This window comes from Ostrea edulis, chromosome 8 (assembly GCF_947568905.1).
Source record: "Ostrea edulis chromosome 8, xbOstEdul1.1, whole genome shotgun sequence".
Lineage (NCBI taxonomy): Eukaryota > Metazoa > Mollusca > Bivalvia > Ostreida > Ostreidae > Ostrea > Ostrea edulis.
Window position 1 is genome coordinate 13,451,900 of NC_079171.1, and position 17,032 is coordinate 13,468,931.

At 37.5% G+C, this 17,032-nt stretch overlaps 1 long non-coding RNA gene across 1 annotated transcript; it reads left to right on the plus strand.

Moving 5' to 3' along the window:
* The first annotated feature begins 508 nt into the window (after positions 1-508).
* Positions 509-4,741, plus strand: LOC130049421 (uncharacterized). Its single transcript, XR_008797907.1, has 2 exons — positions 509-1,079; positions 3,164-4,741. It is a non-coding gene; the product is annotated as an uncharacterized LOC130049421 (long non-coding RNA).
* The last annotated feature ends 12,291 nt before the right edge of the window (positions 4,742-17,032 follow it).

The window sequence follows — 17,032 nt, forward strand, 5'->3', positions numbered from 1 at the left end:
ATATGAATTTCAAGCCATTTCAATGAACAACAAAAACGTTAGACTGATTCCAAAGTTAGCGCACAAATTTTGCAATGCGCGTGCACGCGCATGCGTGCGCGTGCTGGCAAAATAACTATTATTTTTCATATGTACAAATGATATACTATCATCCTATTTAGGTTTTATATCGCTTCCTTCAATATTCTGATTTTCCATTTTTTGTACCAAAATTGCAATGCACGTGCGCGCGCGTGCATGCACGTGCAAACAAAATGACTATCATTATGCACATCTACAAACGCTATACTATCATCCTGGAAAGTTTCATATCGATCCCTTTTGTAGTTTCTGAGAACACTACCGGACAAAAAAGTACCGGAGAAAAAGAATAATAATAATAATCACTAGTGATCCTAATTGTTCGCGAACAATTAGAGGGCCTCCCACCTTCTAGCGGTTTTTCAGTAGTGTTGAAATGCTAAAAGCCCCCCCCCCCCTACCCCATCCCACCCTCACCCCAAAAAAAAAAATTGATTTGGCTAGAAAAGAAATTCAAATTTGCCGCCTAAATTTGAGTGTTGAGGTGTGTTCAATGCTTGGTTTCGCATTAAGTACCCGTCAAATTTGAGGGAGAAAAGGGGTGTGGGTGTTGGGTAGCCAGCACATATGCACATATCAGGTAAAAGTGTAATGGGACTTGTGCAGGTGTTTGGGGTGACTTTAGACCTGTTAGATGTGATATTTGGAGGTGCAAAGAAACCGGATGTGCCATTTTCCTAGATTGTAGTAACTGCTGGTGCATGCTGGGAGTCTATACAAGCCTCATGTTGTCAGATGTTGTGAAGATGGACTGGATTTGACCGTGTGTGTTGTGGATTGTGGAATTGAATATACAGTTTGTAATGGCTCATCCTATGTGCTCTAATTCACGGAGACAATGTCTTTCAGTCATTTCACCCAAGGAGGCATGCATATACGGATTTATAGGCTTTGACAACAAACAACCAAAATGGCGGCCGGTGAATTAGAAAGTGTCTGAGTGCATGTAGGATATCTGAACGGAGAATAGGAGTACTGCATCCCATCTGATCCTGCAGGTAAGTGTTTATTTGTTTACAATGACAGTCAGGATGGAATGTCAATGAGTTCAACTGTCAAGTAAAGTTGCATCATCATTATAAAAAAAAAAACTTAGTCTTTATGTTGATGCAGGCAGACAATTGAATCTGGCCTATGTCTTTTCATGAATGTAAATGGAATTCATGTTTGATTGACAAGACAGTCAAGAAATGGAAGAAGTGGGTGTAGGTCAGATGTGTAGGTGTAGGTCAGATTAGCTAGAATCCTGTAATTGTTGCATGGCATGAGACCGGTCAAAATAGTGTATTGAAACAGCTGATCACAATCAGATCACTTGAAGGGTGGGGGATTTCTTCCTTGGGGACGACAGGCGTGATGGGTGGGTTGGCCTTACTCGTGGAGACTGGCCCCTGGATGCGTGACCTTGACCTTTGACCTTGACCCACTTTCAAGGTCAAACCTCAAAAATCCTGTTGTTGGGCATGAAACCGGTCAAAATAGTGTATTATAAACAGCTGATGACAGACAGATCACTTGAAGGGTGGGGGGTTTCTTCCTTGGGGACGACAGGCGTGATGGGTGGGTTGGCCTTACTCGTGGAGACTGGCCCCCTGGATGCGTGACCTTGACCTTTGACCTTGACCCACGTTCAAGGTCAAACTTCAAAAACCCATGGGGGGGGAAAGTGTGACCTTGACCTTTGACCTTGACCTCATTTTGAAGGTCAGAGAGGTCACGGGGCTTCGTTTAAGTGGTCCCGCGTCTCTATCTACATCCGTGAAGAAGTTGTGGGCTCGAACGACGACGTCGGAGACTTTTGGGGGCGAGAACCGTGCTTCGGGGTTCTCGGTTTCCCTCGGTCAACTTTTCTGTGCGAGAGCGTTTCATCTGGAATTCGTCGGCGAAGGTCTCGCCTCTCCACGACTTGCGGTCTAGTGAGAGTAGCGATAACGGGGTTTTCGACGTTAAGTCGCCGCCATTCGCAGAGTGGTCAAAGTTCAGAGTTGACATTCGTGATGCCGAGACCGGTCCAAAATTCCTTGCTGACCCATGTGATATTTCGATGCTATCTGAAGCGTGAAAGAGCGTATAAAAAGTGCCATTTTCTGGCCATTCTGGATGACCTTGACCTTTGACCTTGACCTACTTTTTCAAGGTCAAGGTCACCCAACCCGTCCCAGTGGGTTCCGTCTCTCTACGACGAAGACTTTAGGAGTCGTCAATTTGTAGGGGACAAATCGCAAAACATGAGGGGGCATTAACTCCCTTTAGGGGACACCGAATCCCTTCATTTGAAATTCTTCGCTTCTACTAATTACCCTCTATGTTTTAGAAAAGGTTTCATCCTCCTATCATTTACGGTTACAAAGTAGAAGTGCTAACAATGATTTCTGCGAAAGGTCAAATAACTCCGTAAGGGGTCAAAGTTCAATTACGCAGGGTGAACTGTATTCGTTTCTCAAGAAGTACTATATGATGGACTATAAAGTTTTTCGATAAGTCTTAAGACGAAGATTTTTTTTGACGGCAGGAAAATAATAATAATAATAATAATAACTAGTGATCCTAATTGTTCGCGAACAATTAGAGGGCTTCCCACCTTCTAGCGGTTTTTCAGTAGTGTTGAAATGCTAAAAGCCCCCCCCCCCCTACCCCATCCCACCCTCACCCCAAAAAAAAAAATTGATTTGGCTAGAAAAGAAATTCAAATTTGCCGCCTAAATTTGAGTGTTGAGGTGTGTTCAATGCTTGGTTTCGCATTAAGTACCCGTCAAATTTGAGGGAGAAAAGGGGTGTGGGTGTTGGGTAGCCAGCACATATGCACATATCAGGTAAAAGTGTAATGGGACTTGTGCAGGTGTTTGGGGTGACTTTAGACCTGTTAGATGTGATATTTGGAGGTGCAAAGAAACCGGATGTGCCATTTTCCTAGATTGTAGTAACTGCTGGTGCATGCTGGGAGTCTATACAAGCCTCATGTTGTCAGATGTTGTGAAGATGCACTGGATTTGACCGTGTGTGTTGTGGATTGTGGAATTGAATATACAGTTTGTAATGGCTCATCCTATGTGTTCTAATTCACGGAGACAATGTCTTTCAGTCATTTCACCCAAGGAGGCATGCATATACGGATTGATAGGCTTTGACAACAAACAACCAAAATGGCGGCCGGTGAATTAGAAAGTGTCTGAGTGCATGTAGGATATCTGAACGGAGAATAGGAGTACTGCATCCCATCTGATCCTGCAGGTAAGTGTTTATTTGTTTACAATGACAGTCGGGATGGAATGTCAATGAGTTCAACTGTCAAGTAAAGTTGCATCATCATTATAAAAAAAAACAACTTAGTCTTTATGTTGATGCAGGCAGACAATTGAATCTGGCCTATGTCTTTTCATGAATGTAAATGGAATTCATGTTTGATTGACAAGACAGTCAAGAAATGGAAGAAGTGGGTGTAGGTCAGATGTGTAGGTGTAGGTCAGATTAGCTAGAATCCTGTAATTGTTGCATGGCATGAGACCGGTCAAAATAGTGTATTGAAACAGCTGATCACAATCAGATCACTTGAAGGGTGGGGGATTTCTTCCTTGGGGACGACAGGCGTGATGGGTGGGTTGGCCTTACTCGTGGAGACTGGCCCCTGGATGCGTGACCTTGACCTTTGACCTTGACCCACTTTCAAGGTCAAACCTCAAAAATCCTGTTGTTGGGCATGAAACCGGTCAAAATAGTGTATTATAAACAGCTGATGACAGACAGATCACTTGAAGGGTGGGGGGGTTTCTTCCTTGGGGACGACAGGCGTGATGGGTGGGTTGGCCTTACTCGTGGAGACTGGCCCCTGGATGCGTGACCTTGACCTTTGACCTTGACCCACTTTCAAGGTCAAACCTCAAAAACACATGGGGGAGAAAGTGTGACCTTGACCTTTGACCTTGACCTCATTTTGAAGGTCAGAGAGGTCACGGGGCTTCGTTTAAGTGGTCCCGCGTCCCTGTCTACATCCGTGAAGGAGTTGTGGGCTTGAACGACGACGTCGGAGACTTTCGGGGGCGAGAACCGTGCTTCGGGGTTCTCGGTTTCCCTCGGACAACTTTTCTGTGCGAGAGCGTTTCATCTGGAATTCGTCGGCGAAGGTCTCGCCTCTCCATGACTTGCGGTCTAGTGAGAGTAGCGATAACGGGGTTTTCGACGTTAAGTCGCCGCCATTCGCAGAGTGGTCAAAGTTCAGAGTTGACATTCGTGATGCCGAGACTGGTCCAAAATTCCTTGCTGACCCATGTGATATTTCGATGCTATCTGAAGCGTGAAAGAGCGTATAAAAAGTGCCATTTTCTGGCCATTCTGGATGACCTTGACCTTTGACCTTGACCTACTTTTTCAAGGTCAAGGTCACCCAACCCGTCCCAGTGGGTTCCGTCTCTCTACGACGAAGACTTTAGGAGTCGTCAATTTGTAGGGGACAAATCGCAAAACATGAGGGGGCATTAACTCCCTTTAGGGGACACCGAATCCCTTCATTTGAAATTCTTCGCTTCTACTAATTACCCTCTATGTTGTAGAAAAGGTTTCATCCTCCTATCATTTACGGTTACAAAGTAGAAGTGCTAACAATGATTTCTGCGAAAGGTCAAATAACTCCGTAAGGGGTCAAAGTTCAATTACGCAGGGTGAACTGTATTCGTTTCTCAAGAAGTACTATATGATGGACTATAAAGTTTTTCGATAAGTCTTAAGACGAAGATTTTTTTTGATGGCAGGAAAATAATAATAATAATAATAATAATAATAAACAGAACAATAACAATAGGACTTTCCACTGAAAGGTGGAAAGCCCTAATAATAAACAGAACAATAACAATAGGACTTTCCACTGAAAGGTGGAAAGCCCTAACTAGACACGATCTCGTTGCGAGCAACGAGTAGGTCTTCCGTCCGATTTGTTGATGCACTCGGAGTTAAAAAAAAAAAAAAAAAGACAAATGAGTCCCAATTTAGTTTCCGACTTTAAGACACTTTAGATATAATCAATTTTTCATATCATAAGCTTCTGAAGCAAAGTTGCGGTGAAATTCGTTTGAAATTCGACTCTCCAGGCGAGCCATAAGGCCCGCGGGCCTATTTCTTAATGTCATTTGTTAGCCCTCTATAGACTCAACAACTTTAGTTCTATATGTCTTTACAAAATATTTACCTGTAAAAAGTTATTGAGATCGACCGATATCGACAAAAAATCGACTCTACAGGCGAGCCATTAGGACCATAGGCCTATTTCTTGATATCAATCGATAGATCTCGATAAACTGAACAACTTTTGTTCAATATGTCCTTACGAAATATTTACCAGTTACAAGTTTTTGAAATCGACTGATATCGACAAAAATCGACTCTACAGGCGAGCCATTAGGCCCACAGACCCATTTTTTGATATTGATCGATAGGTTATGACACATTCAACAACTTTTGTTCAATAATGCTTTTCAAAAAATATGTCGTTTTAAAGATATGAGGCGTCAAATATTTACGATTTTGGCCCTTAAAATCTCTAATTACGTAACATATGACCTACTTTTTGATTTGATAAGATCAAGCTCGTTGAGATGAACATTTCCGCTTCTACAACTTATTATAAAATATTAATAGTGTCTGAGATATTCTCAAAAACATTTGGACCCTTCTGAACCCCTAATTTAAAGGGCCAGCCCGTTTTGCTTGATATCGTAAGAAAGGCCTTGTCATTTGAAACATTTTTTGCTCAACAAGTATTTAGAAATTCTTTACCGTTCTCGAGTTATCTCTACAAGAAATATTTAGGGGCCAAACTGTAGCTCCCTAACGGGGCCACATAGGGAAAAAACGAAATGTACATATTGTTTAGATTATCATTCTGAACAACTTTTGTTCAATAATGCTTTTCAAAATATTTGTCGTTTTCAAGATATGAGGCGTCAATTATTTATGATTTTGGCCCTTAAAATCCCTTATTACGTAACATATGACCTACTTTTTGATTTGATAAGAACAAGCTCGTTTAGATGAACATTTCCGCTTCAATGACTTATTACAAAATATTAGTAGTTTCTGAGATATTCTCATAAACCTTTGGACCCTTCTGGGCCCCTAATTTAAAGGGTCAGCCCCTTTTGCTTGATATCGTAAGAAAGGTCATGACATTTCAAACATGTTTTGTTCAACAAGTATTTAGAAATTCTTTACCGTTCTCGAGTTATTTCTAGAAGTAATTTTTAGGGGCCAAACTGGAGCTCCCTAACGGGGCCACATAGGGTAAAAACGAAATATGCATATTGTTCAGATCATCATTCTGAACAACTTTTGTTCTTTATTGCTTTTCAAAATATTTGTCGTTTTCGAGATACAAGGGGTAAAAAATTTATGGTTTTGGCCCTTAAAATCCCTTATTACGTAACATATGACCTAAATTTTTATATGAATAGATTTGGATTGTTGAGATGAACATTTTTTGTTCTTTGACTTATACCAAAATATTAACGATTTTTGAGATATTTGATCTAGACTTTGAGCCCTTCTAGATCCCTAATTGAAGGGGCTAGCCCCTAAATCTTGATATTTTCGAAAAGATCTCGTAAATGTGCACAACTTTTGTTCTACATATCTTAACAAAATATTTGCAAGAAAAAAGATATTGGAGATCAAAGGTCAAAAATCGCCGAAATCGGCGAAAAATTTTGGCATCCATTTATTCAGGTCCAGGCGAGCGTTTAGGGAAATCGCCTCCGGTAAAATTGAATCCCCCACAAATCTTCTAAAATGTTTACTCTATCTTGTGTAGAAATTTCAAGACTCTAGCTTCAAAACTAACGGAGGAGATGTGTGGACAACAAAGCCCTTCAAAACGTCACTAAAAGAGAGATAACTCCTGACCGGAAGTGACGTCAAGCACGAAATTTTGCAAGCAAAGTCTCGTCACCAAAAGACATCTTTCCTGAAAATTTCGGGAAAATCGATCGAAAAATGGCTGAGAAAAACGCGTGTACTACCAAGGAAAATAATAATAATAATGAAGAAGAAGAACGCGAACAATAATAGTAAGGTCTTCCGCAGGAGACGGAAGACCTTAATAAGAAGAAGAAGAAACAGAGTAAAAACAATGTTCCCAAACTTTGTTTGGGGAACATAACTAGTTCTAATTGTAACAGGGACCGTTACAGATGTTCCCCAAACCTCCCCCAATTAAAAAGTGATGTACTTGTGAATCTATAGCAAAAAATCATTTTATTTTAGCCTTTAATTACATGTAGTAAGTTCAATATGGTCATTTCAGTACCAAAAAATGAAAGAAAGCGTTGCACGCGCATACACGCGCACGCGTGTATGAATCCGAATTTTTGTTGATGTCGTTCAACAGGCATGTGTATCATATACCCACAGTGTGAATTTCATAACGTTTCCACCAAATATAAGGAAGTTATAGCGATTTTAAAATCGTCCAATCAGAATTCAGCACACGTGCATGCACGTGCTGAGCAGTAATTCTAACCACAGCAATTTGTAAGGAGTACCAAGACACATCTAAACCAGTAATATCAATAGAATTTGACGAAAAACAAAAACGTTATCGTCCTTTAAAAATTGAACATTTAAAAAACGTTGCACGCGCATGCGCGTGTGCGTTGGCATTTTTTTGCTACACCAATATATAGATACACATATTGTCTACGTATGCTGTGAATATCATCTCATTCGCTTCATAGATAAGATAGTTACAAACGTTTTAGTATTATCCAATGAAAATGAAGCGCACGTGCATGCGCGTGCAAATTGGTGATTTTGACCATGCAAATCAGTTAAGGGTCTCAATATCTACTTATGATATGAATTTCAAGCCATTTTAATGAACAACAAAAAAGTTAGACGGATTCCAAAGTTAGTGTACAAATTTCGTAATGCGCGTGCACGCGCATGCGTGCGCGTGCTGACAAAATAACTATTATTTTTCATATGTACAAATGATATACTATCATCCTATTTAGGTTTTATATCGCTTCCTTCAATATTCTGATTTTCCATTTTTTGTACGAAAATTGGAATGCACGTGCAGACAAAATGACTATCACTATGCACATCTACAAATGCTATACTATCATCCTGGAAAGTTTCATATTGATCCCTTTTGTAGTTGCTGAGAACACTACCGGACAAAAAAGTACCGGAGAAAAAGAATAATAATAATAACTAGACACTCATTACTAGTAATGAGTAGGTCTTCCGTTAGACCACTTCCGGTAAAGAGCTTTCTGTTCCTACGAAAACCATTTAAATATATTTGAAAATCTGCCGTAACAATGAATGAGAAATGTATTTTCGAATTTTTTACTCCTTTCTCGTAACTTCCGGTGACGACCGGAAGTACTATTCAGATGCGTTTTCCTATAAATGACAGCGACTCTTTACTGTCTATATTCCCTGAAAATTTCACGTCTCTATCTGAAAGACTTCTCAACAAAAAGAAGTAGAGTAAAGAAAGAAGACGTAGTAGGTTACTACCGTCCTGAAGTCAATTTTGAAAAACAAAATTATTAAAACTTTAGAAGTTGATACTTTTATTAAGACATGTGAAAATCATATGAAAGACTTCAAATATAAGTGAGATTTATGGGGACAAAAAGACAAAAAGTATAAAGGTATTTTATCAAGAAACCGGAAGTAGTCGTTTTGACTACCGACAGAGTCAGTATTCTTTTGACACTTTGAAAGAGACTTAATAAACTAGTATAGGTTTCAATTTAAAAGAAAAAGTTTGAAATTTGCTATTCTTTCAATCACTTCCGGTGACGACAGGAAGTGACGGTCGACATGTTCAACCCTCTACTGCACGCCTGCAAACGGAGATTGATCATCCCTGAATAATTGATGAACCTATATTTTACCTTTTCCAAGAAAAATGCTGGACAAAATTCCTTTTGAGAAACAGAAAATCGGCCATATTTTCCTACCGGACGTGAATTTTGTAAAAACAAAAATATTTATAGCAAGGTCATTTCATAAGACATTATTCCTGAAAAATTCAACCAAATATATCCAGCCATCTCTGAGAAATCACTTGAAGAAATCGGAAAATGGACATTTTTTCAAATACTTCCGGTATAGACCGGAAGTGACGGTCAAAAAAATTGAATGTATGTGTACAATGGACTAATGTTAGTTGATCAACTCTACAAGTTTCAAGCGTCTATCTATATTCATTATTGAGAAACTGAAAAAACAAGGTTTGAATATGTCCACCCCATATCTCACGACCGGAAGTGAATTTTACAAAAATATTTAAATTTACTCTAGACATTTATAGTGTCTATAACATATGTAAAATTCAAATCATTAACTTGTTTTATGACCGAGATTTATGACACTGAAAAATGAGAGAATGAATAGTCTTTCTTTGATATAACCGGAAGTTGGAGATTCAACTTCCGGTGGGGTCGACATTTTTTAAGAATTAGAACGAGACCTCGTAAACCGATATAAGTTTCAATTTGAAAAAAAAAAGTTTGAAATTTATGATTAATTAATCACTTCCGGTGACGACCGGAAGTGACGATCGACATTCTTAACCCCTTACTGCACGCGTACAAAGTGAGATCTTTTAACTCTGAAAATTTGGTGACTCTATCTTTTACCGTTTCTGAGAAAAACGCTGGACAACGAAAACAGCTAATAAGCCGTATTTGCCGACCGGAAGTGAATTTTACAAAAATATTTGAAGTTACTCTAGACATTTATAGTGACTATAATATATGTAAAACTCAACTCATTAACTACTTTCATGACCGAGATTTATGGCACTGAAAAATGAGAGAATGAATAGTCTTTCTTTGATATAAACGGAAGTTGGAGATTCAACTTCCGGTGGGGTCAACATTTTTTGAGAATTAGAACGAGATATCGTAAACCAAAATAGGTTTCAATTTAAAAGAAAAAAGTTCGAAATTCATGTTTCCTTTAATCACTTCCGGTGACGACCGGAAGTGACGGCCGACATTTTTAACTCCCTACTGCACGCCTACAAAGTGAGATCTATTAACTCTGAAAATTTGGTGACTCTATCTTTTACCGTTTCTGAGAAAAACGCTGGACAAGATGTCTTGTAAAAAGACGGAAATTCGACATATCTTGCGACCGGAAGTGAATTTTGAAAAAATGAAAAAAACTCCTCGAGGTACCATCCTTCTCTATAATCTGTGAAAGTTTCAGGAAAATCCATCCAACGGTCTCGGAGACGAAAGGGAAAAAAAAAAAAATAATAATAACTAGATTCGATCTCGTTGCGAGCAACGAGTGGGTCTTCCGTCCAAATTTAGACTAGAAGTTGACTGACATTTTCGTTCATAAATAATGATACAAATATATTGTCTAGACGTACAATTTGGCTTCGGTAATGTTTTACAAATATTGATAATTTAAATGTTATAAATTAAAGACTCTCTCTCCCTCTTGGCAAACAATTAAAGGGGTCAGCTTTTTTTCGAGAAAAAAGTTAATAATGTTATTTACTGCGATACAGATTCGACTGATCAGGCGAGTCATTTGGCCCGGAGGCCTATTTTTTGATATCATTCTAGATATATCTCGCAAAACTGAACACATTTTGTTCTACATGTCCTATGGAAATTTTCTTGAGAAAAAAGTTATTGATTGCGACATTTATCAGACTGTTAAGGCGAGTCATAAGGCCCGTGGGCCTTTTTCTTGATATCGTTTCAAAGATCTTGCAAACCTAAACAACTTTTGGTCTACATGTTTTATCAAAAGTTTCTCCAGAAAAAAGATATTAATTGTGACACTAATCAAACTGTTCAGGCGAGCCATGAGGCCCGTTCGCCTTTTTCATGATGTTGTTTGAAACATCTTGCAAAACAACTTTTGCTCTAGATGTCTCATTAAAAGTTTCTTGACTAAAATGTTATAGATTGCAACAATAACCCAACTGTTCAAGTGAGCCATGAGACCCGCAGGCCTTATTCTTAACATCGTTAGTTAACGCTTGCGAATCTGAACAACTTTTGTTCTACATGTCTTATCAAAAGTTTCTCGAGAAAAAAGTTATTATTATTATTAATTGTGATACAAATTCGACTGTTCAGGCGAGCCATGACGCCCACAGGCCTATTTTTTGTTATCATTAAATATATCTTGCAAAACTGAACAACTTTTATTCTACATGTTTTATCAAAGTTTCGTGAGGAAAAAGTTAATCATTGTAACAGAAATTCAATGGTTCAGGCGAGCCATGAGGCCAATTGGCCCATTTCTTGATACGACACGAAAGATCTCAATAAACTGTACAACTTTTGTTATATATGTCTAAACAAAATGTTCACAAGTATAAAGTTATGCGACATTTATCATTGTTAAGGCGAGTCATAAGGCCCGTGGGCCTTTTTCTTGATATCGTTTGAAAGATCTTGCAAAACTGAACAACTTTTGTTCTACATGTCTTATCAAAAGATTCTCGTGAAAAAAGTTAGTAATTGTGACACTGATCAAACTGTTCAGGCGAGCCATGAGGCCCGTTCGCCTTTTTCATGATGTTGTTCAAAAGATCTTGCAAAACTGAACAACTTTTGTTCTAGATGTCTTATTAAAAGTTTCTTGACAAAAATGTTATAGATTGCAACAATAACCCAACTGTTCTGATGAGCCATGAGACCCACAGGCCTATTTCTTAACATCGTTAGTTAATGCTTGCGAAACTGAACAACTTTTGTTCTACATGTCTTGTCAAAAGTTTCTCGAGAAAAAAGTTATCAATGTTATTAATTGCGATACAAATTCGACTGTTCAGGCGAGCCATGACGCCCAGGAGCCTTTTTTAAGATATCTTTGAATAGATCTTGCGAAACTGAACAACTTTTATTCTACATGTCTTATCAAAAGTTTCGTGAGAAAAAAGTTAATCATTGTAACAGAAATTCAATGGTTCAGGCGAGCCATGAGGCCCATGGGCCTATTTCTTGATATGACACGAAAGATCTCAATAAACTGTACAACTTTTGTTATATATATCTAAACAAAATATTTACGAGTAAAAAGTTATGATTTAAAACGTGGAAAAAAATTGGACACTTTTTTAAACTCCATTTTCGACTCCTACCGAGCTTCCATACTAGGCACTTCCGGAAATTTTGAAAACCCAGGTGCACAACTACAGCATGTCGTCTAACATCACTGAAAATTTCAGCACTCTAGCTTTTATCGTTTTTCAGTTTTTGTCTGGACAAAATGGTCATCTGAAAATCGATAAAAGGGGGATAACTTCCAACCGGAAGTGATTTTTCAAAAATTGAAACGGCGGTACAAACTTCAAATGACAACGCATCAATCCTGAGAATTTCAAGCAAATCGATCCAGCCATCTCCGAGAAATCTTCTGCACAAAAATCGGTAAGGAGAAAAAAAAAGAATAATAATAATAACTAGTACTTATTGTAACGGGGACCGTTACACATGTTCCCCAAACATTCCCCCATTTAGCAAGCGGTGTCATTTATTTCAGTACAAGTGGTTTTGACCATGGCAAACTGTCTAGCATGTGAATATATAACTATTTCATAACATACAGTCCATTTCATGCTAGTACATATCAGTTATAAAGATCTGAGAATTTTGTGCACGTGCACGTACGTGCATGCACTTGCTGAGAAGTAATTTGACCATCTCGATACATTAGAAATCTTACCATATGAGTACAAGAGAAGTTTCACAACAGTTCAATGAAAATCGAGAAATTAACAACTCAAAACTACAAAGACCGAGATCAATGCACGTGCATACACGTGCGCGTGAGTACCACACAGCAATTTTGTTGATGCTATTCAATAGACATTTGAACAATATACTTATTATATGAATTTGGTATCGATCGCTTCACTCTTAAGAAAGTTATTGGGATTTCAAAATCGTCCAATCAGAATTAAGCGCACGTGCATGAACGTGCAGGGAAGTGATTTTGAGACTATTAATAAATTTACAGGCCCAAAACATACCTGCAACCTAATTTTCAAACCTATTCATTGCAATCTCAAAATGTTATAGACCAATACTCAAATTTAGACGTCAAAAATTACAATGCACGCGCATTCACGCGCACACGATTTTGATAATGGAAAATTTGTTGACACCATTTCACAGACATTCATATCATAGATCCTCAGGGAAATTTGAATTCATTTCAGTTTTTAATTCAATAGTTATGACCATTTTAGTACCCGAAAAATGAAAGAAAAGCTATGCACGTGCATACACGCGCACGTGAGTATGACTCACCATCAATGTTGATGTCATTCAATAGACATTTGATAGATATACTTACAGTATAAATTTCATATTGTTTCCATCATTTATAAGAAAGTTATGGCGATTTGAAAATCGTCCAATCACAATTTAGCACACGAGCATGCACGTGCCGGATGGTAATTATGACTATACACTTTTGTTAAGAATATCAAGATACATATACAATACAAGTTTGAAAACATTTTGAAAAAAAAAACAAAAAAGTTAGAGTCATTGAAAGAATTGAACCTTCAAACGACAATGCACGTGCGTGCGAATGCGCGTTTGCAATTTTTATTACATCGATCTGTAGATATTTGAGATGTCTACCTATCCTGTAAATATCATTAAATTTCCTTGATTGGCATGAATGATATAAACGGTTTTGTATTATCCAATCAAATTGAAGCACACGTGCATGCGCGTGCAGAATTAAAATTTTGACGATGCCAAACAGTTAAGGGTCCCATGTTATACCTACGATATAAATAGCAAACGATTTCATTGAAAAATAAAAAAGTTAGACGAATTCCAAAGTTGGTACACAAAAAATCCAATGCACGTGCATGCACATGCATGCATTTTCAGACAAAATGACATTCGTTCCGCACATCTACATATGCTATACTATCATCCTAAAAAGGTTTCAGATTGATCCCCTGAGTAGTTTCTGAGAACACTCGTGGACAAAAAAGTCCCAAGAAGAAAGAAAGAATAATAATAATAATAACTAGTACTTATTGTAACGGGGACCGTTACAAATGTTCCCCAAACATTCCCCCATTTAATAAGTGGTGACATTTATTTCAGTACAAGTGGTTTTGACCATTGCAAACTGTTTAGGATGTGAATATATAACTATATTATAACGTTCAGTCCATTTCATACTAGTTCAAATCAGTTATAAAGATCTGAGAGTTTTGTGCACGTGCACGTACGTGCATATAAATAATTCGACCATCTCGATACATTCAAGTCTGACTATGAGTACAAAAGAAGTTTCACAACTGTTCAATGAAAAACGAGAAATTAACGGCAACTCAAAACTACAAAGACCGAAATCAATGCACGTGCATACACGTGCGCATGAGTACCACACAGCAATTTTGTTGATGCTATTCAATAGACATTTGAACAATATACTTGCTATATGAATTTGGTATCGATTGCTTCACTCATAAGAAAGTTATTGGCATTTCAAAATTGTCTAATGAGAATTAAGCGCACGTGCATGCGCGTGCAGGAAAGTGATTTTGACCGTAACAATAAATTGAATGGTACCAAAGATACCTGAAACCTATATTTCAAACCTATTCATTGCAATCTCAAAATGTTATAGACCAATACTTGAATTTAGACATCAAAAATTACAATGCACGTGCATTCACGCGCACGCGATTTTGATAATGAAAAATTTGTTGACACCATTTCATAGACATTCACATCATGGATCCTCAGGGTAAATTTGAACTCATTTCCGTTTTTAATTCAATAGTTATGACCATTTTAGTACCCGAAAAATGAAAGATAAGATATGCACGTGCATACACGGGCACGTGAATATGACTCACCATCAATGTTGATGTCATTCAATAGACATTTGATAGATATACTTACAGTATAAATTTCATATTGTTTCCATCATTTATAAGAAAGTTATGGCGATTTGAAAATCGTCCAATCACAATTTAGCACACGTGCATGCACGTGCCGGATGGTAAATATGACTGTAAACTTTTCTTAAGAATATCAAGATACATATACAATACAAGTTTGAAAAGATTTTGACCAAAAACAAAAAAGTTATGGTCATTGAAAAAATTGAAATTTTAAAAGACAATACACGTGCGTGCGCATGCGCGTTTGCAATTCTTATTACATAAATTTGTAGATATTTAAAATCTTTATCTATCCTGTAAATATCATCAAATTGTCTTAATTTACATGAAAGTTATAAACGGTTTTGTATTATCCAATCAAATTGAAGCACACGTGCATGCGCGTGCAGAATTGAAATTTTGACGATGTCAAACGGTTAAGAGTCTCAAGTTATACCTGCAATATAAATATCATACGATTTCATTGAAAAATAAAAAAGTTAGACGAATTCCAAAGTTTGTAAACAAAAAATCCAATGCACGTGCATGCACACGCATGCATTTTCAGACAAAATGACGTTCGTTCCGCACATCTACATAGGGTATTCTATCATCCTAAAAAGGTTTCATCTTGATCCCTTCAGTAGTTTCTGAGAACACTCGTGGACAAAAAAGGGTGACAAGAATAAAGAAAGAATAATAATAACTAGTAATCCTAATTGTTCGCGAACAATTAGAGGTCTTTCCACCTTTTCTGGCTTTGTTTCTTGACCTTCAATCTTGATCCATTCTTCAGTAGGTCAAATGAGGCCAAAAAACTTTCAAGTCAATGTAAACTCGGAAAAATTTCAGGGCCCAGAACTATTTAAAGGGGTTGGTGAATCTTTTCGCACTGAATAGATTGAAGAGTCTACTAAATCAGTACAAAACATTAATGATTAAGGTTTGGTATCTCCAGGGTTAACGGTTTCGAAGAACTAGTGATAACAAGCTTTATTTGTAAGATGGGCAATAATTTTTAAAGGAGCCCGGCTTAAAGGCCAAGAAAGATGTTTTAATTGGTTTTAAAAGAACATACTAATGATGCAATGAAAAATGATGTATGTTGAAAGACAAAAGAGATATAAAAAGAGCTAAATTCTCAATATTTGAAGTAACTTTGACCTTTACCTAATATTCAGGGTCAAAGGTCAATGATCACATTGCAGTTGGTCCCATGTTTCTATGATTATCCGTTTAAAAGTTAACGATTAGCACAAACACATAAAAGGGCAATAACTCATATAAGGGGTCAGCGGATCCTTTCACACTGAATAGGTTGAAGTTGTGCTTTGAGAAACCGAAGACATTGGTGAAGGTTTGGTGTCTCTATGGTCTATGGTTTCAAAGGGGTAGCGATAACAAGGTTAATAATGTAAGGGGCAATAACTTTTAAAGGGGTCAGTCTTAGGGTACAGGTATCACATCTTTAAAATGGATTTAAAAGGACATACTAAAGATTCAATTATATATAGTATATGTTTAAAGACAAAAGAGATCTAAAAAGAGCTAAATTTCTCATATTTTGAATGACCTTGACCTTTGACCTTGACATAAATTAAAAGGTCAAAGAATGGAGATTCTAATGCAGTTGGTCCCATGTCTCTAGGATAAATGGTTTTAATTTTTTTTAATTATTTGTAAAAATCAAAACCTTTCAGGGGCAATAACTCATAAAAGGGGTCGAAGAATCTTTTCGCAATGACTAGATTGAAGAGTCTCCTTGAATAGTTGAAGACATTGGTGAAGGTTTGGTGTCTCTACGGTCTATGGTTTCAGAGGAGTAGCGATAACAAGGTTAATACTGTAAAGGGCAATAACTTTTAAAGGGGTCAATCTTAGGGTACAGGAATTAAATCTTTAAAATAGATTTAAAAGGACATACTAAAGATGCTATGATATGTAGTATATGTTGAAAGACAAAAGAGATATAAAAAGAGCTAAATTTCTCATATTCTGAATGACCTTGACATTTGACCTTGACATATATTAAAAAGTCAAAGGATGAAGATTCTAATG